Here is a 17,327-nt window from a genome sequence, read left to right on the forward strand (position 1 = left end):
AATAAATAAATAAATAAATAAATAAATAAATAAATAAATAAATAAATAAATAAATCCATCTCTCTTTCCCTCAGAAAATACGTTCGTTCAACTTATTTGTCTATTAGCCTATTTACCCTTTGTCAAAATGAAAGTGGCTGTGTCTTTAAAACTTAAGTGTATTGGAGCACAATTAATACTGAGTAACCTTCGACGCTTCACCTCTTGCCCATTTCGCCTTCATTAATTTAACATCTTCTATCATCTTTCAATGGGTTGAGCAGGAACGATAATGCAGCAGGATGTAGTACCGTGACTGGCATACAAATGGTATTGATCTGATAAAGCTAAAGAAGTCCCAGGAAGATTGATAGCTCTCGTAGCGGACTCTGCCGGACCTGAGTGATGTGTAAATGAATCGATAGATGGCACCAAATAGTGAATCACGATACCTACAGGAACGCAGTCTTCAGGGTAATACATAATGTAATACCGTGAATCGCATACAGATGGCATCGACCTGAGGAGACTGCATAGCTCTCAGATGGAAACTGGGCGAAGGGGCGAAACTGTAAAATGGGTTCCGTTATGGACTCTGTCGGAACTGAGTATTTAGTTGAATCGATAGATGGTACCAAACAGTGAATCACGATACTTACAGGAATGCGGTCCTATGGACATAAACAAGTATTCCTATCCATGAGATAAGCAGAATGAGCCTCAGGATGAAGTATAAGCCTTCGGGCCTTCCTTCGTAAAAGTAGACATGAGTGTGAACAGGGTATTTCCTTAATCGTTCGGGAGAACAAGCTAAATTAAGAAGACTGCGTATAATTTTTGTAGTTCTAATTATTGATAGCTGTTATTACCATAAAAATCTTGTGAAGAAATAGTGTATAAATAAGAAATAAAACAGATGGATGCCTCAAGAGTTTAAACAATGATTATGACAAACAATCTATCTTAAATATTAAGGGAGAAAAATTTCTTAGAGAGATTATTTCCACCAAACGTCTATGTTAAATTATTAAGAAATATTACATAATAAAAATATTTCTATTAAGTATGTATCTCAAATACATTCTTACGAAAGAACATTTCATTAAGAATTTATTTATTTTATCAACAATCTATCCTAAATATGATGACAGAAAATTTTATAAAAAGATATTATCATGAGCCTATGTTACATATAATGAAATAACATAATACCACAAGGACTGTATTTCCATCAAGAATCTACCTATAAAATTATGGAAAAGCATTTCACAAAGTATTTCTTTTTTTAAGAGTCTATTTTAAACATTGAGGTTGAGCATATCATAGACAAAGAATTCATTTATTCTGTCAAGAATCTATCCTAAATACAAAATGGACAACATTTGTTAAATATATTGTTTCCATCAAGTATCTATCTTAAAAATTATGATGAAACATGTCGAATACGATTCTATCTTAAATATTATGAAAGAACATTTCATGAAGAGTTAATTCATTTACTCAAGAGTATATCTTAAGTATTATAGACAGCTATTTATTAAGAGCTAATCTCTGTTAAGAATCATCATCATCATCATTATCATCAACAGCAGCAGCACCACCACCATCACCACCCCATCACAACCATCACCACCATCTCCGACTTCAAAGATTAGATCTTTGATCTCCTCTGGCTCTTTAATTTTGTTCTCTTCATCTCTTTCAAGAACTCCACCATCATACTGCTGTGCAATTTCAGCTATTCTTGTTTTTAGCATACTCTGTAAGTGCTCTTGCCAATAAATTATCTCTGTATTGTGTTATTATGTCCTCTATTCTCTGAACATTAAATTCGCTCCTAATTTCATTGCTTTGGTTTATAGTTTAACAATGTATATCCAACTACATAGCGGAGGAATCTCATTTCAGTTCATTATACAGTGCGATCGAAAAGTCTCTCTGCAGCTCCATTAGTTCTAGTAATCCTAAAATACAACCCTGTAGAAAGTTGGCATTCCCCCATTCATTCCGGTTTGACAACCTTACACTCCCAGTTCATCATATGCTTAGCGGCCAGTGCTGCCACTTGAATTCTCTACCACATACACATGAATTCTCTGCCTAGTGGATTCTCGGCTACACAAGCACTGTGGAAAGATTTCTCGATCACACTGTATGTATGTTTTAATTGAGCTTTTGTTAATCTTTAGACTAGTTTCCACTACCATATTATAGTAAGAGTGGTAGAGCTGTAGCTCTGTGTATTTTTAATATAATCTTCCTTCTTACTTTGTTTTTAATGTATGAGTACACTTAGTATTGTTCCTATAAACCCTTTCTATTTATCTTAAATATTATGCATAACCTACTATACGGACGTGGCCAACTTCAAAATCCCCATCTTCGTGTATGTTTTCTCCTAGGTGTTATCAATCCTCATATTTCCGAAAACCAAATTTCATTCTTGCAGTTAGTCCTTGTGGTCTCTGGCCTTTCTCTCTTCATCTTCCTCAAACAGTTACTTTGACTGTCGGTCCTCTCTCATTCTTAAACATCATCTTAAATTTGATAAACATGATATGTGGGTCCGATAAGCTCTTTTACATTAATTAAATAGATACGTCCGTCAGTTTGCTTATCAATATTATAATATTATAATTTAAAAACTATTTGAATATTTACAACACTATTTCACAGTGTTAAACGTTTTCGGCGTAAGGTGCCACCTTCAGAACACGTAAAAATTAATAACATATGAATATGAATACATTGTGCGTATACAGATGTGACTGATAGAGTAAATACCTACATGTTGATTACATATTAAAATATAAAAAAACAACAATTTATATATAAATATAGACACATTAAAGTGAATTTGTTATTGAATAGGTTAATGTTAAAAGTTATGTTTTATTTAACGACGCTCGCAAACTGCAGAGGTTATATCAGCGTCGCCGGATGTGCCGGAATTTTGTCCCGCAGGAGTTCTTTTACATGCCAGTAAATCTACTGACATAAGCCTGTCGCATTTAAGCACACTTAAATGCCATCGACCTAGTCCGGGATCGAACCGCAACCTTGGGCATAGAAGGGCAGCGCTAGGCCTATACCAACTCGCCAACCAGGTCGACCATATTGAATAGGATTGTGAAATTAAATTACATTCGGGTGATTCATAAATACCTATAAAAGCTTTAATGTGTGTAATGTAGAGGTAAAATAAAACTAAAGTGTCCTATACAACTTTCCCATGAAATCCTTACTTTCAGAGTTATGACACAAAATGTCCTATCTTCCTAGGCATAAAAAAACAGGGCACAGTAAATCCTCCGGATGTGTCACGTTCGCCTACATAGAGACTGCGTAGATGTTTGTTATTCGTACACCTCATAGAATTTTGTTTACTGTGAGGAGGTATGTTTAGTTGTATGGTGCTGTTGCAGTTCCTACCGTCACCAAGTATCGTAAATGCACATTCATTCTGTCGTTAGTTCAGTAGGCTTCAGCTGTGTACGTTACGATAAATCGTCCAGGATCAGTTGCTTGGCCAGCCAGATCAACGGATTTGGCCCCCTGAACTTCTACCTTTGGGACCGGCTGAAGGATCTCGTTTATGCTACTCATATTCCGAACGTAGTAGAACTACAGCAGCGAAATAAAAATGGCTATGAAATTGTTTGAAATGAGTTGATCGAGGTCTGTAAAAGTCCAAGATCACTACAAACCTACGTTCAGTAAATAAAGTTCTATCAGGTTGGAATCAACTGTAGTGGGGTGTACGAATAACAAAAATCTAATTCAGTTACTATGTAGGCTAACATGAAACATCCGAAGGCTTTACTGGTCCATGTTTTTATACCTAGCAAGATAGGACATTCTGCTTCATAACTTTAAATGTAAAGATTTTCGGGAAAAGTTGTATGGAATATTTTAGTTTTATTTTTACCTCTACAGGTAGGCCTATTTTTAAATCACCCTGTATATTATCACCCTGTAGAAATTAGCACACGATGCAAGTGTCAGTTGAATCGTTAAAACTGAAAATAATATATTTTTGTAACAAAACGGACCAAGAAGTTTGATATTATGTACAAAGGAAGTTTTTCAATACTAATACTTTGATTATAGTTATTTAAATTATTGTATAAACTTACGTGGTGTGTGTGCTTTACGACGGTACTTAGCCTACTTTCCCTCTGTTTTTTCAATCTGTTATTCGTTATCTTATCTTTTTAAATGATTCTCTCCTACATTCTAGCCTTTACCGTTTCTTTTCCATTCATTAGGATACGAATTACTTCATTGAGGATATAAACCTTCCTTGATATATTGGGTGGTATTCTCAAATAATCCATCTTCAACACGTTGATTTTAATTTTTCACACTTTGTTTAATAGTTCAAAATTGCCGTTCGTGTTGAGTGACATATTCTGCCACAGACGTTCCTAGTCTTCTTTTTATTCATTTCATTCATTCATGTATTTTATTCTATAGATCTTACGTGAGCAATGAAACTTTAAAATGTGGAACAAGTCAAAGATTTTACAATATTACAATTACAATTTTTACAAATTTTTACAGTTTTACAATTTAGTAATTTTCTACAATTTTTACAATTTTGTGCAATTTTTACACTATTTTGACGAGATGTAGTGAGATGAGGTAAGATCCGAGGTTTCGCGAAAATATTACCCGGCATTTGCCTTTTGGTTGGGGAAAATCTCGGAAAAACCTAACCAGGTAATCAAATCAAAGGGGGGTAATCAAATCAAAGGGGTTGATGCCAAGGACTCGGCATAGACCATCCGGCTTCAGTCTGGATATATAAATGATTACTTCTCAAGAGCGGAACTATACTATATTTTAACATTTTCTCCTTCAGAATCTATAGTTTATTTTGAAATAAAAATTAACATGACTAATGTAAACTATCTATACATCAATAATAAATTTTAATAATATTTTTCGCAAACCCGATGGTTTTATATTTAATTATGAAAATTTGTGAATATTTTGTTCAGCAAGACAACATTTAACCGATAACTCAAAAGTACATAAGATATTTTAATAAAATGTTGTATGCATGTGCAGTTTTCCCATCTGTGCAACATTCTGAAAAACTTTAATATTGAATTTATAGTTTATTTTAAAAATAATATTGATTTCGTAAGAACTGTCTTAAATTGATAAATAATATTTAAAAAATAAAGAAAATATTCTTCATAAAAGATTTTAGAGACTGTTGTTCGCATACGAGAACTGTTCAATAATGCGAAGTTTCATCAAGATATTTGAAGTACACTCTAAGTTATCATTTTAACGCTGTCTGTCTGCACAAAATACTCCACAAACTTCCATTATTAAAAGAATATAAGTATTAATTTTCAAAAACATTAAAAATGCTTAGTAATATACATACCGTATTAAGCATGCCAATTTTTATTTCCAACGGACATATAGATTCTGATAAAAAAAACATGCTAAAATAAAAGTAAAACTATAACTAGCGAAAGTTGATTTAAATTGATTTTATATCATCAAGAATTTATTTTAAATATTACGAGAAACCATTTCTTAAAGAGTTCGCTTTCATCGCGATGAGCTGTGTTGTAGTTTCATTATTCAGGCTTATATGCGTATTTTATGTCATAAACTTTTTTCGTTGGATTAATATTATAACAAAATTTCACAAGTATTCTGCACTGGTTATAACAAACACGTTTAATAAGCCAAAAGCATGTATTTTGTTGACCATATTGAGATGTTTTATCTTCCCTACGGAAACGTACATAACGACGCACGTCAGATATCTTGGGGAACAGTAAGCTGCTGCTTAGATCAACGAAAGCCAGACAAAATCTCATTCCAACGCCCCGTGACTATGTAAACTGAGACCGTTATGGAAAACATAATGCACCTTGCTGTATACTTTGAGGCAGGAAGAAGGGAAGCAAAGGGAGCTAGAATCCCTCCCAAAAGGTTTGTTAGTCTCTGTTTTCATTAGCTCCAGGGTTGGCATAGGATAAAACAGGATAACCAAATAACGCGTTCCGCAGGACGACGGCCGTCCCGTCTTAAATATTCACTCCCCCCTTCCCGCAGTTTTCTATATGCTGCCACACTTTCTAGAGACTACGTTATGAAATAGTTCCTTTGGAAAAGAATTCTCGTACCGCGGTAAATTTTATGTAAATATTTCATTTTCTTTCTATATTTTACATCAATATGTTTTGCCTTCACACGTTAAAAAAATTTGTCACACAACATCAAAATTAAATAGATAAGTTACACTTTTTAATACTGTATATAAGATTTGTGAACATTTATATGTATAATTTATGGTATAGAGTGGTAGCATTTCAATTTCATAACAACCTCTCCGGTAATAACCGCAAGTTAAGTAGGGTAAAGTTGCTATCATTGGGCCGGTTCCTTCGATGGGCCGGCTCGATTTCTCCATAGGTATTGACAATAGGCGCACTCAGGTTGCTGTTTAGTGTACTTCGGATTGCCAAAGTGTCGCCATATTAGTTGTGAGTTGCTCGACGGAGACACAAAACATCAGTGAAAGAAGATATGATTTTCATGTTTTTCTTCTAATTTACTAATGTAATGACTGAAGCATTTCTGTCGAATATTAATCCTGTGTAAATTTCTACAGACAGTGTCTCAACGTAGGATGAATTCTCGTTATTCAGTTATATTTACATTATAAATGTAGATACTGTGAACGGACACAGGATCATGTTAAACGATGCAGTGCTAGTTGCCTTCGATGAGCCACTCCGAGTTGCTATGAATGGGCTAGTGGCCCAATGATGGAAACCGTACCCGCGCGCACTTTCGTAAATACTGTTTCGAATTATTGAACAAAGAGCCGTGCTTGCTGATTTAGTACGTGTATAATGTAAACGAATGATTAGTTACACATGCATATATATTATAAATATGCATGTTTTCTTTCCTACATGCCGTCAAAAATGAAATATGGTCAGTGGCAGGAAGATGATATGTGTCGTGCTTTAGCTGCAGTACGAAATGGTGACATGGGTGTTAATGAGTTTGTCAGAACATATAGTGTGCCCAGAGTAACATTACAAAGACATTTAGCGGGCAAGAATTATTTTGCTGTTGAACATAAAAAAATTATAGATAGCATAGCTGATCTTCCCGCAGAAGTGGAAAATGAACTTGTGGCTTATGTTCTCTGAGGAATTTATGTTGGTATTACGCCAAGGGAACTGCGCTTGATAGCATTTGATATAGCAGAAAGGAACGAAATCCTTCATAGATTCAGTAAAGAAAAGAGAAAAGCCGGAAAGAAATAGTATTATGCATTTAAGAGGAGACATCCCCAACTTAACTTGCGTCAAGCGGAGTCGACCTCTTTTGTTCGAACTAAGGGGTTTGATAAAGAAAACGTAAGTCACTTTTTTGACACCTTACAGAAAATTGCTGATGTAAATCACCTCGATTCAACGCGAGTATTCAACGTTGTTGAGACTAGTTTATCAACTGTGTTAAAGAAACCTAGAAAGGTGCTTGCCTTCAAAGGTAAAAGAGCAGTAGGTTCGACAGCCAATGGAGAAAGAGGTTCCACTACTACTCCAGTTTGCTGCACAAGTGCTGCGTGTCAGTATTGTTCCACCGCTGATCAGCTACAAACGTTCGCGTTCTGGGGAAGGGTTAGAAGATGGAGCTCCACCTGGAACAATTTTTGCTTATGATCCTGAAAGTGGATACATTAACAAAGATGTATTTGTGAAGTGATTAAGGCATTTCATCGACACTGTCCGTCCTTCAAAGAAAAGATAAGTCTTGCTTCTTCTCGATGGACATTCAACTCACACCAGAAATCTCGATGCTCTAGATATTGCTCGAGAGAATGGAGTCATCATGCTGGCACTTCCAGGACACACTACTCATAGGTTGCAGTCACTGGACGTGTCGTATTTTAAGCATTTGAATAAGCAAACCTTAAGTTGTTACTCATTTTCATATTCCACGACTGTCTGGTAAAGCGTATGGACTGGCGGCAACAATAGGGATTGCAGTGAATGGATTTGCAAAAACAGGAGTTTGATCAGTCAACAGGGATATGTTCCAAAATTTCCATTTTGTGGCAGCAATGCAGTTTGAAACAAATGATGTTCCCGTTATGGAAGCTTGTACAATTGAGCCTGTCAATGAAGAAATTCCAAAACCAAATAGGCCTAACACCAAGATTCCAGACAAAGGGAGCAATAGCATCTGGAAGTCAAGATAGTTTAGAATCTTTTCCAGCTGATACAGCAACATTGGCACCAAAATTGCAAGTGTCCTTGGGTGAAATCTCTCATAAGGTCCTTGAGCCAAATAACGCCATGTATACCTTTAACGCCACCCTATTACAATTTGTTAACGACACAAGTTTTCGGTAGTGCACTACTGTAGCCTGCATTCGCTTGCAATCTAGTGATGAAATGAGTTACTAGCTGTCCGCTGACATTTACGAGTGACATTATATTCCATCATTTTCCTGTTGTGTGTTGATAGTGAATGGCTGTTCTTATATCAAGGTAAGAGGCAATATTTTTAATTTTGTGTGTTGAGCAAATAATAAGATATTGTGTATTGGCATTTATTTAGATGTGGGTTGTTATTTAACAATATAATTCTGCAGCCCATCCAAGGAAAGTACCTGGCCCAAAGAAGGAAAGGAGTCTCCTTCATTGGGCCGATGATGCTTATTTTTATTTTTCAAATATTTCAGTAACATCGAATACCTATAACTTCTATTTGTAGTGTAGTGAAATACAGAAGATAATATTTGAGTTTGCTTGAAAAAGGAAATAAATATTACTTCATCCGAGGATATTATATAAGATTTCTTTTAAGTGGCCCATTGATAGCAACCTTACCCTAATTTTAATATAAAATATATTAAATAAGTTAATAACAAGTTGCTATAAATAAAGGGTAAATGCAATGAAATATATCTCTACAGAATATTATATACTCACAAATGCTGACTCGTGTCTTGAAGAAGGGAAACACAGGATATTCACAACACCAACACCAACTATGCAGCTGACCACAGCCACAAATTTTATTGTTTGAAACATCAGAAGATGTATCTACACACGCAAATACACTCTCCGCTGTTAATATCAAATTTATTTAACTTTTCGCTTTCCAAAACATGTATTACCTATTTTACTTTTCTTAGACGGACTGCTACAACCATTACTAAAAGAAAACTAGATCGAACGCTCTGACGTTTCATTGATTTAGAATACACCGATTACTCTCTGCGAATATTGAAACATAAGCGCAGATTAAACAATAACGAAAACTGCTAGCCCAATAAATAATAGACCTAATGCATTTAGCACTTCAAATCCCAGACTATTAATGAAGAAATAATTTATTACATTCTAATGGAATAAAGAATTGTAAAGTGGTATAAGGAGAAAAAAAAAGCATATTGTTAAGATGCTTGACAGTGCATTTTAAGTAAAAAGTACGTTTATATTTATGTTTTTTAAAACTATATTTCGTCCACACCTGTGGAGTAACGGCTAGCGCGTCTGGCCGCGAAACCAAGTGGCCAGGGTTCGATTCCCGGTTGGGACAAGTTAACTGGTTGAGATTTTATCCGGGGTTTTCCCTCAACTCAATATGAGCAAATGCTGGGTAACTATCAGTGCTGGACCCTGGTCTCATTTCACCGGCATTATCACCTCCATTTCATTGAGACGCTAAATAACCAGAGATGTTACCTGAGATGTTAATACAGCATCATAAATTAACCTACTTAAAAATATAAAAAATACTATATTTCATTGTTGTCTATGCGATACTAGAGTCCCGTCGCTCTATTTCCGGCAGCCAATCACGTTGCAGGTCGGCTACATTTAAACGCGTGCGTCTTGTGATTCGCTGGTGACGATGTTGCGTATTTCCTAAGGCTAGATAAATACTTAATATAATCGCCCGCCATTTTGGCTCTTTCGTTGGCATTCGCAAAAAGCACACGAGGACGTTATTTATCGCTCAATTATTTGCTGAATTGCAATGCGTTTGATTTATTATCATAGGAGCTACGACATAATAATGTTTAACAGTGCGCCAAATAGATTTCTCGTCTGGTAGCTCGGCAACAAAAGAACAAAAATGGCGAACTATACTACCTACCTAGACTTTATAGAGCATTCACTTCCTAAGACGTAAGCAAAGAGGAGGAGTCACGCCTTGAATAACAGTGTCGCGACTTATAGCATTGGAATTGGAAGGGGTAGACGACAATGGAAGTAATTGCAGATCTGTTTTATTATTATTATTATGATTATTATTATAATTATTATTATTATTATTATTATTATTATTATTATTATTATTATTATTGAATTTCTGTCCTTGCTGCTTGGACATTTAGATGGGAAATACCTATAAGCTATAACAAAATATATCTTCTAGTTTTGTTGTCGTTTAATATTGCATTATATTTTCTGTAATTTAAAAATCTATAGAGTTTCGTCTGAATTAATGTTTTTCCTTTCTGTAAAGGATTTAATATTTTAAATTAAAACATTTAACAAGCGGTTCTACGAACCGTGGCAAATTTAAGAAGCGGTTCGGGCGAACGGTTGCGAACCGGATGAATTGAACCACTGATCATAAATAATCTTCAAGAATGAAGTTTGGAATAAAGATCTAATTAACATTTTGTGAAGTAATAAACATTAAGTGTTGTAAAGGTAGAATAAAATTCACAGAGAAGAGTTATGAATTTTGTCCTGGCCTGTGATTTAAGTGGTTGTTAATTGTGCCCTGGAATGTCAGAACATGGGAGACGGAACCAAGACATTACAAACTTCATCTTATTTCATAAGATAAACTAATAACAACTGAGCCGTGCCTACTACCACGGCCGTTTACCTAGTACGTCACTTCATCCGTCAGAGCGCTCTCAGACGTCACAGAATAGATAGTGCTATCAATCCCTTCATTTGTTCTTTCCAAATAATCCTATTGGCCGGGTCATTACGTCTCACGAGGATAGAGGGGGAGAGAGTTTACCTGTTTTAACGGATATACACGGAACGTCACTTGGGTTCCGGTACGCGGCAGATACACTTAACAAGATTTAGGCTCTCGTACGCGGGAGATATTCGGAAACAATTGGCTCAGATTCAAGCTCTCGTACGCGACAGAATCATTTTACAAGACTTAGCATTTTGGTACGCGGCAGATATAGACAACGTGACTCGGGCTTTGTACGTGCTGCAGATAGATCAGTGGAGTAGTTAAATTGCGTCGTGTGTGTTTGGGATTTTAGTGGATCATAGTTTGAAATATCGCTTGCTAGTGATACGTCTTGGGGGCAAGTTTTAGTATATGCATCGAGTAACATATTTGTGAGATATATGTGTTTGAGGTAAATTGTATTGGGAATTATGTAAGGAGATATGATTTGAAATGTGAGTTCATGTTCCGAGACGGTTAGAGTGATAAGGCAGCGATTACGGTCTCACATATGGTTTTAGTGTTTTCCCTGCTCCATTTTGATTGTTGCTTTACTTCGATGCTATTTTCTTATCATTTGCGTGGAGTTTAGTTGCTATTTAAATGATCCTTGAAATTGGAATTATCGTCCGTTATTTATTACGTGCATCTGTCTCCATCCCTCTCTCTCTCCGTTGGGTATTCATTTTGTAAGTGCAGAGATATGTGTTAGTGCTAGTTGCACAGTTTATGTTAGCAATATGTGCAATGGGTAATGTATAGTGATCTGTCATGTAATGCCTTATGCTGGGTAGAGTTTGTCTCTTATTGAGTGTACATGTATTTTTAGTTTGGTTAGTCAGACTGAGTGGTATCTATGGTCGAATGGATCATGTATTAAGTTAATGTGCTGGCTTGGTGTTGTGTTCAGATTCATAGTCAGTATATATATATATATATATATATATATATATATATATATATATATTTAGAGAGTGGTTCATGTACATATGGTTAATAAGTTAGTCACTGATGGTCGAGAGACGGCCATATTAGATGGTTTAATAACTTATAAGTGTGTTGGCCTCAGCCTTGTGATACTTACATGATTTACACATCCTGGGGTATATCATTTCAGATTAGTTTGTCCTATTTTCTCCCATCTATTTCATGTTTATTGTTATTTCATTTTTCATTTATATACATTGTTACTCATTATTGTTAATTATATTTGTTTTACAAATTCACACTATTCATTCTAAAAGTCTTCCACTGCGCACACCCAATCCTTTCAATGTGCTGTCCACCTGGCGAAAGCAGCCAATATAAGAAAGATAAAGAGGACTGGATGATCGTACCACCGCCCTCACAAATGGTAGCAGAGCGTGGTTATAAATGGTTTAGCATGGTTATAAATGTTATAAATGAGTTATTGTGATTAATGGTTGTATATGATTTTGTGTTGGTGTTTAGGATTTGACATTGTGGCATTTGTAAATTTCTTCTGGCTGTTTTCGATCAACTGTTTGCATTTTTGCAACCCACTTTTGAGGTGCACTGGATTGATTGCTCATAATAGTGTGGATTTGTTGAAATTTTGATAATTTTTTTTTGACTTGAGATTAATGTGATATTTCTTTGTTTAAGTATGAGTGTTACCTATCGAAGGTTACCTTGATTGCGGAGCTGGAGCGTGCTGGCATATCTACGGAGGGTAGGAAACGGGAGTTGCAGTCTCGATTTTCCCTATATTTGAAGACGTTGGACCCGGAGACTGTGAGTAACATTCCCCTGCGAGTTGAGGATGAACTTAATGACAAATATGCTATGCAGGGATTAGCCTCACTATGTTCTGTGCCTATTGAGCCAAAGAAACGAACTTCCATTCAGGCGGAAGGTGAGGGTCCGTCTACTCTAGTATTAGGTGGGGAAAAACAAATGGATCCCGCTTATATGACACAATTGGATATAGAGAAAGGAAAATTGGGTAGTGAGAGAAGAATATTTTCTTCCGATGTAAACCAGTGCCATATGAAGGTATACTTGGATTTGGTTAGAAATTTGCGGTTGACTGATGGTAAGAATCCGAAGTTATTGATGGGATTTTTAATGGAAAGTATAGGAATCCATGCCTTGGGATTAGTTGAGGATCGAGAGTTCGTATTGGGTTTGATCCCGCGGACTAGTGGTTTATTATTGGAGATTTTTGGACGGGGCATCAGATTTCTATGGACTTGGCCCATCCTTCTCGAAAGAGTTGTTTTGGAACTTCTTCCTTCACGTTTGCGAGAGGACTTAGCTAGAGATTATTTATCGCGCCGATTTCTGTTTCCGGAAGAGAATCTTTTGGAATTCCTCGACTCTGTATATAGAGCCAATGTTATATTAAACCATTATTCTACTGAGTCCCAACTGATAGAATTGATTTTGCAAAATATGAGTCCGTGTATTAGATCACACTTCGTGTTTCAATCTAGGCCACGCACGATCGAAGAGTTACGTGAGTTGGGGCGAAGTGTAGATAATTCCTTGATAGCGGAAAGGTAACGGGATAGATCTTTGCCACACCATCTTCGCTCGCGTGAACAGTTTGCAGGTACGCGTCCGTTTAATCTAGTGAGTCAGCCTAAAATTTCATTCGAAAGAGGCCTCTTACGTGTTTTCGATGTGGCAAGTTGGGTCACATTCAAGCTCAGTGTCGGGTCCTGCCTCATAAGGATTTTCAAGATTCTGGCAAACCCGAACGTAAAGAAACACCACGTAATCCGGTTTTTAATGTTAATGAAAGAACACGTCATAGTCAGGCTCATGTCTTGCCTTGGGTCTCAGTAAAATTTGGAGAGGTTATTATACCCGCTATCTTGGACACGGGTGCTGCTGCATCCATAATTAGAGCGGACTATGTTCCATTTTTGCAGCAAATGAAGATGATACGGAGTAAGCAGTCGATCAAGGAATCATGCCAGTTAGCTGATGGCAGTGATGTCACTGTTAGTACCTTGGTGCGGTGCCATTTTCGTATTAACGAGTATTCTTGGACTCATCCTTATAGAATTATCGAACATTTACAGGTCCCTATAATCTTAGGAAACGATTATATCGTGAGGTCTGGCATGGAGATTTTCCTTTGGGATAGGGCGTATGGATTTCACTTCAGGCCAGGAGAGAGTTGGAAGTGCGATGAGAAACCCATAAGTAAGAATCTTCCGGTTAACCTTGTGTACTCGGAGGATGCCGACCCAGAACCCATTGGCGCTGGTTTGCCACGTGTTGGGGACTTAGGTCAATACTGTCATCTTGTTGAAGAATTCCCTGAGCTGTTTGTAGAGCGACTGGGTTGCACGTTAGGGTAAGATTATTCCCGCACAGCTCCGCTCCGAATCAAGTATCGGCGAAGTTGATGTTTAGATGGTCCCAACCCTTGACCATTTCCAGATTTCTTTCCCCTGTCACAGTCGAATTAAGTTGCCCAGATACAGGCTGTTCTATTCGTAAAGCCCATGTCTCGCACTTAAAATTAGTGGAGAGAGAGGAGAGAGTAGCTTACCTTGTTAACGTCGTACCGAGTTCCTGAGTCCGGGGGCACAGCTATGTGTCCTCGTTATTTGTTTATTTTAATGTGTTGGTTATTTTTTATTTATTTGTGATCACTGTATACTGTTATTATGCTCTGTACTATATGTATGCTATATGTTTGCAGATTTTGTAATCCGGCTTGTACCTTAATATAGTGCTATCTATCAGAGCGAAACCATCGTGGGATCAGCATGCACCGAGGACTTGACGAGCGGGCACTCGGCCGACATTGGCCGGGCCGCCGAAAGAATTCTGGGGACGCCTGGGTTCTATTCTGCGATACTCGAGCCTTTTCACTTCTCGACTTGCGAATCTTCCAGGATGCTTTCCCGGAACTCGCATACTGGCATCGACACGAAGTTTTTGGAATTTTTACGTATCTGCTAGGCTTCATGTTGTTGGCCGTAAACAGTAACCGCTGGTTTATGGGGACCAGTTGGCATCTGTTTTATCCTCCAAGTGTCTTTTGGAGTTACTACTTATTCTTCTTCTACTAGTTGCAGTTCTACGAGCGACGACTGGTTTGTGGGAACCAGTTTGGACTTAGGATCCAGTATCATCGGTTGCAGCAGCTAACGGGATGCCGCTCCGGACATCCATTCTAGACAAGAGGGCATCGGTTTCTGGAGTGACAGAGTTCCCCCAGTTGAGGCTGCCGGAGTGCAGTCAGGAAGTACCGGGGAGTGACCCGAGGCCATTTAAGTTGCTGAGAATCGTCGGGGTGGGCCGAGGTGCCCGAATTGGGGATGTGAATTTCCCAATACCTGGAGCCGCATTGATGCCGCGCAAGGATACCATGGCATTTGGAGTTCCAGCGAATTGATACTATACCCAATGTCCATGGATAATTTCAACCATTGCTGCTTCACCGGTTGAAATTCAGCGCAGTGGGGGAGAGTGAGCCGTGCCTACTACCACGGCCGTTTACCTAGTACGTCACTTCATCCGTCAGAGCGCTCTCAGACGTCACAGAATAGATAGCGCTATCAATCCCTTCATTTGTTCTTTCCAAATAATCCTATTGGCCGGGTCATTACGTCTCACGAGGATAGAGGGGGAGAGAGTTTACCTGTTTTAACGGAGATACACGGAACGTCACTTGAGTTCCGGTACGCGGCAGATACACTTAACAAGATTTAGGCTCTCGTACGCGGGAGATATTCGGAAACAATTGGCTCAGATTCAAGCTCTCGTACGCGACAGAATCATTTTACAAGACTTAGCATTTTGGTACGCGGCAGATATAGACAACGTGACTTGGGCTTTGTACGTGCTGGAGATAGATCAGTGGAGTAGTTAAATTGCGTCGTGTGTGTTTGGGATTTTAGTGGATCATAGTTTGAAATATCGCTTGCTAGTGATACGTCTTGGGGGCAAGTTTTAGTATTTGCATCGAGTAACATATTTGTGAGATATATGTGTTTGAGGTAAATTGTATTGGGAATTATGTAAGGAGATATGATTTGAAATGTGAGTTCATGTTCCGAGACGGTTAGAGTGATAAGGCAGCATTACGGCCTCACATATATATGGTTTTAGTGTTTTCCCTGCTCCATTTTGATTGTTGCTTTACTTCGCCGCTATTTTCTTATCATGTGCGTCAAGTTTAGTTGCTATTTAAATGATCCTTGAAATTGGAATTATCGTCCGTTACTTATTACGTGCATCTGTCTCCATCCCTCTCTCTCTCCGTTGGGTATTCATTTTGTAAAGTGCAGAGATTTGAGTTAGTGCTATTTGCGCAATTTATGTGAGCAATATGTGCAATGGGTAATGTATAGTGATCTGTCATGTAATGCCTTATGCTGGGTACAGTTTGTCTCTTATTGAGTGTACATGTATTTTTAGTTTGGTTAGTCAGACTGAGTGGTATCTATGGTCGAATGGATCATGTATTAAGTTAATGTGCTGGCTGGGTGTTGTGTTCAGATTCATAGTCAGTATATATATATATATATATATATATATATATATATATATATTTAGAGAGTGGTTCATGAACATATGGTTATTAGTTAGTCACTGATGGTCGAGAGACGGCCATATTAGATGGTTTAATCACTTATAAGTGTGTTGGCCTCAGCCTTGTGATACTTACATGATTTACATATCCTGGGGATATCATTTCAGATTAGTTTGTCCTATTTTCACTCATCTATTTCATGTTTATTGTTATTTCATTTTTCATTTATGTAAATTGTTATTTATTATTGTTAATTATATTTGTTTTACAAATTCACACCATTCATTCTAAAAGTCTTCCACTGCGCACACCCAATCCTTTCAATGTGCCGTCCACCTGGCGAAAGCAGCCAATATAAGAAAGATAAAGAGGAGTGGATGATCGTACCACCGCCCTCACACAACAGCGGCTAAAACAAGAAGTTTTGGGTGTGGAGGTCAGCGAATATTTTTTAACAATGTGGAATAAGCACGACAGGCCTCTTTCCGTAGGGCGAACATCGGCGAATATCGTCATAAACGACAATAAAAATCCATTGGTTTGTCAGCAATTAGTTCATTGAAAGTAAAATTATTACTTTCGAGACAGAAGTCGCGCACTTTATCTTCTTTCATGTTGAATGCAGATGTCCGGCAGTATTTATAATATTTTCTCATACAAGTAGCCTATATAGCTTTTTTATGTTCAATCGATAGTAAATTCTAGGAGGCAGTGACTTTACAGTTTACATTTAATCCTATTCCAGCCTGCCGGCAAGTTCCGCCAGCGAAAAATAATGTGATTTTTGCTTCCATGCGTGCATCGTGTGTGTTCTGCATAAGATATAATTCAAAATCATCGC

The sequence above is a fragment of the Periplaneta americana genome, chromosome 4 (genome assembly GCF_040183065.1).
Source record: "Periplaneta americana isolate PAMFEO1 chromosome 4, P.americana_PAMFEO1_priV1, whole genome shotgun sequence".
NCBI classification, from domain to species: domain Eukaryota; kingdom Metazoa; phylum Arthropoda; class Insecta; order Blattodea; family Blattidae; genus Periplaneta; species Periplaneta americana.